Consider the following 9,120-nt stretch of genomic DNA (forward strand, 5'->3'; position numbering starts at 1 on the left):
AACATTTAATGTAAAACAAAGATTTCTAGAAGGTGAGGTGAACCTAGCGTTTTATTTAGGAAGAAAGAGAGGACAACTTTCTATAAGAGATAAAGCAAAATTGGATTCCAATTTCAGATTTGAATTGAACAATTAGGAGGGTAAATTTAGACACGACACAAAATTAGAACTCTAATTAAGGATTTTAATTTAAGTGTTTCACCTATTATTTTATATATATAGATATATAGATAAGCCAAAGGGTAACATTATATCAATCGTATGAAGTTATTTTTAATTAGGTTACGAGTAGGGGAAGAGCCGCACGTTTGACTCAGGGACCGACCCCTCTCCTGAAAAATAAATAATGGTTCAAAAAAAGAAAAGAAAGGGCAAGTTACTTGAAAATATGAATCATTATAGTTGTCAGATTAAAATAGATTTAAAACCTGAGATATGGTCTCCCACTCTCACTTAAAGCAAAAGCCTTGGCTTAATTTATTAGCCAAACTGTTCAAAACTTCAAGCTGGTATCCACGAAAAAGAAAAAAAAAAAAAAAAATCTATTATATACTAACACAAAAAAAAAAACAAAAAACAAAAAAAAGAGTAAGTTTTGTCACAACACTCCATATAGTTTATTGTGATTGGTAAAAAAATAAATAAATAAATATATATATATATAAAAGTGATTTACAAACAATTACAATCGATTACAAAACAGAGTTACCACCGGCCTAGTTGCCCAAGTGGTACCCGGTTCCTTAAGTAATCTCAAGCTCGGGGGTTCAATCCCCCGAATAAATAATTACCCAGCCAAAAAAAAAAAAAAATCGATTACAAAACAGAGTTATAATAAAAATTGTGATTTTATTTATAGTAACAGAAGGACTCCCACCAAAAAAGGAATGTTATGTTATTACACTATCAATACTTGCACCAAAATGGCATCCATATAAACACCATGTAACATAAATATGAGAATGTGTATACACTAAACAGTGTATTTGTCTGTGTGTGTGAGCAAAAGAACAATAAGGAGCATATGCCAGCAATGATCCATGGACATCAATTTCTTTTGAGGAGGAAAAAACAACAAATAAATGGATTATAAACGTACATATTTTCTTCTCTACATGTCGCTAAAAATATATAAACAGAGTGCACGCTCTCCCAAGTGATTCATCTCCTCCCTCTTGAGCCCAATCATTTGGCAGAAAGATTCACACAAAGTTAGTTCATGTTTAATTATTACAAAATCTAAACAACGTACAGTTCGTTCCTTCATTTGGCTGCAGAAAGCAAACCATGCATGCATGTGTTTGCCCCAAGCTTTCTTCAACGCGGCTCACCAGTCATTCCGATATTTGACTCCTTATTTCTTTGTTAAGTTGAACCTACTCTGGTGCGCGTACGTACAGCCATTTGGGAGAGGATTAATGTATCCAAGGTGTTCTGCTAGCTGGGTCTGAATGCAGATTGGAATTAAGGTTAAGGGATTTTCCTTTCCCACGTAATTAATTTTTATCAAACTGCTCTTCTATTCAAGGAGGTTAACAAATACACAAATAACCATCAGAAAATTTAGTGAGCAAGCAAAAACCACTAAAAACAATTAATTAAGAGATTCCCATATACAGAGATCTAACTAATGCCAACATGTAGCTTTCCACTGCCACCAAATACCACCCAACCATGCATGTTTAATTTAACGAACGTTGTCATCCACGGGAAGAACACAGGCCTTAATTTAATAGACATTATATTCAAGTCACCGACTAACACGCACTAATATCGATCATACGAAATTATTTCTAATTACGTTACAAGTAGGGGTAAAGCAACATTTGGCTCGGAGACCATCCTCAATTTTGTTTTCCCTTTACTAATAAAATAGTATAATTAGAATATTGTTTCTATTAACGTGTATAATGTTGTGGCCTTTAGGCTCAACTAGATTACTTGTATAGCACACATTCTTGTACTACACTCTTACTTGTATTGCACTCTTACTTGTACTGCACTCATATGTCTCATATATATAAAGGCACTCGTGTATATTCTTTCACTGAGAAATACAATATACAATCATTCAGTATTTTTAACATGATATCAGAATCATTGCTCTAACTTTCTTGTGTCTTGTAGTCTTATCTTTGTTGGTATTTTCCGCTGCCTTGACTTCTTCGGTTAGTAAACCTTTTCCGTGCCCTCTCCTGACCGCCCCACCGCTATCAGAGGTGCCCAAGGTTGAATTTTCACCGCCAGAAACTTGAACATTGCCATCAAGATAACTGCCTTCGTCGGACCTTCCACATCGGACCTCCGATTAAGATATAAGACATATCACCGTGTATATTTTCAACCAATCTACACAACTTCGCCGGAATCATCATCATCTGACCCTACACGCGTTGCCAGGCGCCAGTCAAAGATTCGCTAGTTTTTTCATGCGCCGTCAGTATTTCTCCGATCATTTCACCGCCGCCGTCATCGGAATACACTTTCTCTGATCTACATTGTCGGAAAAGAATAGGTCTCATCGGACTCAGCACGCGCCCTCACGTGCCGTCCAAAGATTCGACGAAGATTGAACCACACGCCTCACGCGCCGCTGGGTCACCTGCTGATGTCATCACTGCCACATCAGTATCCACGTAAGCCCTAGCTGATGTCATCAACTTATGTCATCTTGCTGACGTCATAACTGGGAGTTGACCGTTGACTTTGACTATTGACTTTTTCTCAAAGTTGACTTTTTACGGTCCAAGTGCTCCTTACCCATTTTTTTTTGCGTAGATTTCATTTTCGCAATCCATTTTTGCATATTTTGCTTCTAAATGAAGAATAAGGACAAGTCTTCTTCCTTTTGCAACAATCATCGTCGACAATCCAACAAATGTTTTTGCAATTTTTGCAAACGTTTTGGCCATAATATTGAGACTTGCTAACAACGCAACAAATCAGTTGTTTCCATTTCTGCTGCTACAGTTGCTAACACTAAGAGTGTCCAACCTATGGCTTCCATCTCTGCAAAGTCTCAATATTCTGGATCCACTTTCACCATTTTCAGAGATGACCTTATAAATATCATCACCAATGTCATTCGTATGGTTGATAATGCATCTTATTCCTCTTCTTTCTTAGCTTTATCTGGTATGTCTCCTACCTCTTGACTTATGGATTCTACTTGTTGCAATCACATGACACCTCATTTGTCCTTATTTTCTAACCTTAAACCTGCACCGCACCCTCTTAATATTCGCGCAGCAAATAGTTCCACAATGTTTGATCATAATATAGGTTATGTTGCGACCTCCAATCTCTCGGTTCCTAGAGTCTTTAATGTTCTTGACCTTTCTTATAATTTATTTTCTGTTGGACAATTAGCTGAGTTGGGTTATTGCATCATCTTTGATTATTCTGAGTGTATTGTGCAGGATTAGAGGACGGGACGGGAGCTTGGGACTGGTCCTAGAGTTGGGCGTATGTTTCCTGTGGACAACTTTCGTCTTGCACTTGTTGCTCCTGTTTCTGTTGCTGTAGCTGGTGTAGTTCCTTCTATTCCTTCCCTTGCATTTTGGCATGCTCGATTTGGTTATGTATCTTCTTCACGAGTACAACAATTGGCTTCTAGAGGTTTGTTAGGTTTAGTATCTATAGAAAATTTTGATTGTGTTTCATGTCAGTTAGGAAAACAACCAGTTTTGCCTTTCAATACTAGTGAATCAATATCCACTGATATCTTTTACCTTATTCATTTTGATGTTTGGGGGCTTTCCTCTGTCTCTAGTATTGATGGATCTCGATATTTTATTGTTTTTGTTGATGATTACTCTCGCTATAGCTGGATTTTAATATGAAACATCATTCTAAATTGTTACAAGTATAGAATAATTTTGCAAAAATGGTTGAAACTCAATTTTCCAAACGTATCAAAATTTTTCGATCTGATAATGCTCTTGAGTACACTCAATATACTTTCCAAGCTGTTTTGCATTCCTATGGCACTGTTCATCAACTAACTTGTCCAGGTACCTCTTAACAAAATGGTAGAGCCGAACGAAAACTTCGTCATATTCTTGACACTGTTCGTGCTCTCCTTCTCTCTGCCAAAGTTCCTGCTCCTTTTTGGGGCAAAGCTGCTCTTTATTCTGTTCATACTATTAATCGCATTCCAAGTCCTGTCATCCAAAATTAAACTCCATATGAGCGTCTTTTTGGGTCACCTCCAGACTATCACCACCTTCGCTCCTTCGGTTTTGCTTGTTTCATTCTTCTTCAGCCACATGAGCATAACAAACTTGAGCCTCGGTCAAGGCTTTGTTGTTTTCTTGGCTATGGCGAAACTCAAAAAGGGTATTGGTGTTATGATCCTGTCTCTCATTGTCTTCGTATCTGCCGCAATGTTGTCTTTTGGGAACATTGCCTCTTTGTCAAGCTCTCTCACTTCCGTGCCTCCCTATCTTCCTCCTCTATCTTAGATCTCTTTCCAGATGAGGCACATATTCCCTTCTGTAGCTGCTCCTGATCCTCCTATAGTTGCTCCTGATTCTCCTGTAGATTTCTCTATCCAACCACTAGATATCACTAATCCCTTTCCTAGTTCATCCTTTAATGAACAGGTGGAAGATGAACAAGTCGAAGATGAGCTACCCAACTCCAACCCTGAGCTTAGGTCCCCTGCTCCTACTCCGCCTGAAAATCTTGCACAAGACATTCCACCTCGTCACTCAACTCGGGTAAGATCTATTCTTACACATTTACTTGACTATCATTGTTACACTGCCTTTGCTACACTACACGAGCCTCACACCTATCGTGAGGCTTCCACTGACCCTTTATGGCAGATTGCAATGAAAGAGGAATTTGATGCATTATCTAAAAACCGTACTTGGGATTTGGTGACATTCCCCCCCGGGAAATTTGTGGTTCATTGTAATTGGATCTACAAGATTAAGACTCGCTCTGATGGGTCCATTGAGCACTACAAAGCTCGTCTTGTTGTAAAAGGGTTTACACAGGAGTATGGGATTGATTATGAAGAGACCTTTGCTCTAGTTGCTCGTATCTCATCTGTTCGTGCCCTCTTAACTGTTGCTGCTACCAGTAAATGAGACATTTTTCAAATGGATGTCAAAAATGCATTCCTTAATGGGGATTTAGGTGAAAAAGTTTATATGCAACCTCCTCTTGGTCTCTCTGTTGATTCAAACAAGGTGTGTCACCTTCAACGTGCACTTTATGGCCTTGAACAAGCTCCACGAGCTTGGTTTGCTAAATTCAGCTCTACCATCTCTCGCTTAGGTTACATGGCCAGTCATTATGATTCTGCCTTATCTTTTCGTTGCACTGATAAAGGCATTATTTTACCTCTCCTGTATGTGGATAATATGATCATAACTGGTGATGACCTCAGTGGCATTCAAGAACTCAATGATTTTCTCAGTCAGCAGTTTGAGATGAAAGATCTTGAACATTTCAGCTACTTCTTGGGTCTTGAAATCACTCATTCTACAAATAGACTTTATATTACTCAAGCCAAGTATGCTTCTGAACTTTTGGCTCGAGCTGGACTCATTAATAGCAAGACTGTTGACACTCCAGTTGAGTTTAATGTGCATCTGACTCCCTCAGAAGGGAAATCATTGTCTAATCCCTTTCTTTACAAACGCTTAGTTAGCAGCCTAGTTTATCTAACTTTACTCGTCCAGACTTTTCCTATGCTGTTCACTAGGTGAACCAGTATCTGCCTGCTCCACGATCGACTCACTATGCTGCTGTTCTACACATTCTTCGATACCTAAAGGGCACTCTATTCCATGGTCTTTTCTACTTTGCTCAGTCTCCTCTTATTCTCTGTGCATTTTCTGATGCTGATTGGGCAGGAGATCCCACTGATCGCAAGTCCACCACTGGTTATTGCTTTCTTCTTGGTTCTTCTCTGATTTCTTGGTGTAGCAAGAAACAAACTTATGTGGCCTGTTCCAGTACTAAAGCAGAATATCGTGCCCTTGCTGATACCACATCTGAGCTCCTTTGGCTACGATGACTTCTCAAAGACTTAGGTATGTCTACATCCTCTGCTACTCCTCTTTATTGTGACAACCAGAGTTCCATTCATATTGCTCACAATGATGTCTTCCATGAACGGACTAAACACATCGAAATCGATTGTCATTTTATCCGTTATCATCTTGTCCATGGTGCTCTCAAGCTGATCTCAGTCTCCTCTAAAGATCAACTTGCAGATATCTTCACCAAGTTACATCCTAAGGGACGCCTTCGTACTTTGGTTGACAACTTCAAGTTGGTCTCACATCCACCTTGAGTTTGAGGGGGGCTGTTAACGTGTATAATGTTATGGGCTTTAGACCCAACTAGATTACTTGTATAGCATACATTCTTGTACTATACTCTTACTTGTACTGCACTCATATGCCTCATATATATAAAGGCACTCGTGTATATTCTTTCATTGAGAAATACAATATACAATCATTCAGTATTTCTAACAGTTTCTCTTTTCTTTTTTTCTTTAAAAAAAAAAAAAAAACTTTTTCCTATCCTGTCTAATGAGTTTTGGTTGTTGAGTCTAATTTATAAGTAGGAATTTTTTTAATGAAATCAGTTTCTCTTATCTATTTTTAACTTTTATTCATTCATGGCTTAAGGACTTGATTTGTTCCATTAGAAATTTCTTTTGTTTGCTTTGTTCTAATAAATTAGAATTATATGCGTATAACGTATAGAGTTGTAGACTTTTTTTTTTTTTTTTGTTAGACAAAGGCTTTTGTTGTTTTCACTTTTAGGCTTTGTTTGGGAGTTCGCAAGACAATGGAAGGAAATGGAATTAAGTAACCTTGATTGGATGTTTTAAAATAAAGGAATGAAAATAAATGAAAATGAATGAAATGTAAGTAATCTTGTTTGTAAGTAATATAGAGAGAATGAAATGAATTCATTTTATAACAGTATTACTATTAGACCCCTGTTTTAAAATAAATGATTGAATATATAAGGGCATTTTTGGAGTTTTAGTAAAAAAATTCATTAAATCTAATTTTTTTTTTTCCTTACATTCCTCTCAATTTTGGGAGGGTTGAAAATTTAAAGTTTTAACCCTTGTTTGAGAGGAGGGAATAGAATGGAAATGAATAAAAATAATAATTTTAGAATATTCTTTCCTTCTCTTATTTGAGAGTTTTAATGGAGGGAATGGAAAGTCTATTCCTCTATTTGGGAGTTTAAGTGGGAGGGAATGGAATGGGTAAAAGGGAACACTCATTCCTCTCTATTTCCTTAAAACCTCAAATTTTCATTCCCCTTAAAATTGGGAGGAATGTGAGGAAATGAAATTAGATTTAATGAATTTTTCACTAAAACTCCTAAAATACCCTTATATATTTATCCTTTTAAAAAAAAAAAAAAGAATTTAATGGTAATATTGTCATAAAATGATTTTATTTCATTCTCTCTATGTTACTCCCAAACTAAATTACTTACATTCCATTCATTTTAATTCTTTTCCATTTCTTTTTTTAAAAACATCCAATCAAGGTCATTTAATTCTATTTCATTTCATTCTTTTCCATTCCTTTCCCTTGTTTAAATACATTTCATTCCATTCATTTCTATTCCCTTATGATCATTCTATTCCGTTCCCTTATGAACTCCCAAACGAAACTTTAAGGGAATAGATTTTTCATTCACTCCACTAAAACTCTTAAACAAAAGAAGGGAAGAATATTATAAAATTATTTTTTTCATTCATTTCTATTCCATTCCATTCTCTCCTCCCAAACGAGGGCTTAAGGTTTAATTTTTTGTAAATGCTTTATTGAGATAATATTACAAATGATAATACTTGAAAAAAATAAGAAGACCCATTTAGTAGAGGAGTTTGAGTAATGTTATTTGTAGTTTTTTTAAATACGTGTGGATGAAAAAGTGTGTGGAAAAATGTGTAAGGTTGTTTAAAAACTGAAAATGTATGTTTGAACCACTCTACCAAATAGAAGCCTTTTAAAATCGAAATAAATAAAATAATTTTGGCTATTTTTGGTCCATATATCTATCGAAAATTAGGAAACTTGTTTAGACTTATCAAAGTTTATAAAAATGATAAATTATCTTATAAAATTATTTTAGTTAATTAAGAATTACTTTAAGTTCTAACTTTGTAAGTGCGTTTATCTCTGGAGATGCAATAAACGCGATAGAAAACAAAAGTTACTGCAAAATATTAATAATTACCGTTGTTGGATTAAAATAGATTTAAAATCTAAAGCAACTAGCTCTATATATAAACACCAAGGGCCGGCTCAAGGGCTTTTGGGGCCTAAGGCAACATTTAAATTGGGGCTTTTATATATATTTAAATTTAATTAAATGATATTTTTTTACTTAAAATATATTCTTCTAATTTGTTTAAACGCAATTTTTTATTTTTATTTTGTGAATTTGTTGTTTATTTATGAGTTGTTCATGTAATTTTTTTATAATTATTTTTTGAAGACTTTCTTTTTCTTTTTTTTCTTTTTCTTTTTTGAGAGGGATATAATTCTATTTTATTAAAGGTAGAATTAAGAAATTACATCAACAAAAACTAAATAAGAAATTTCTGGAGGAACATACTCCATCCAAACTAAGAGAGGGAAAGACATCCTTGCTCATTTAGCTAAGGCATGGGCCACACAATTGCCCTTCCTTCGAGTATGTGAGAATGAACAAGTTTGTAGGAAACCCAAAATAGACTTACGGTCTTTGATAATATGACCAATGCCAGAACGCTCCAAACACCAACCCGATAAGGCTTTAAACACAATTTCTGAATCGCCTTCAATGACCACTAGATGAAGACCCAATTCGACAGAGAAGATTGTAGCTCTCCTCGCCGCCAAAGCCTCAAGCATTTCAACACTTTCTGGACTCAGAATTTTTTCTGCTAGAGAGGCCATCACTTCGCCTTTTTCATTTCTGACCACAACACCAATTCCAGCTTCACCCAGCTCTGCAAACATCGCCCCATCATAGTTGACTTTGTAGGTTTCTAGTCCTGGTGGTTTCCACTTCACAGCTTTCGATGGTTTAGATTGTGGTTGCTACACTGGTTTTGCTTGGAATTCATTAAGTAGTGTT

Source organism: Quercus lobata, chromosome 6 (genome assembly GCF_001633185.2).
Source record: "Quercus lobata isolate SW786 chromosome 6, ValleyOak3.0 Primary Assembly, whole genome shotgun sequence".
Classification (NCBI taxonomy): Eukaryota; Viridiplantae; Streptophyta; class Magnoliopsida; order Fagales; family Fagaceae; genus Quercus; species Quercus lobata.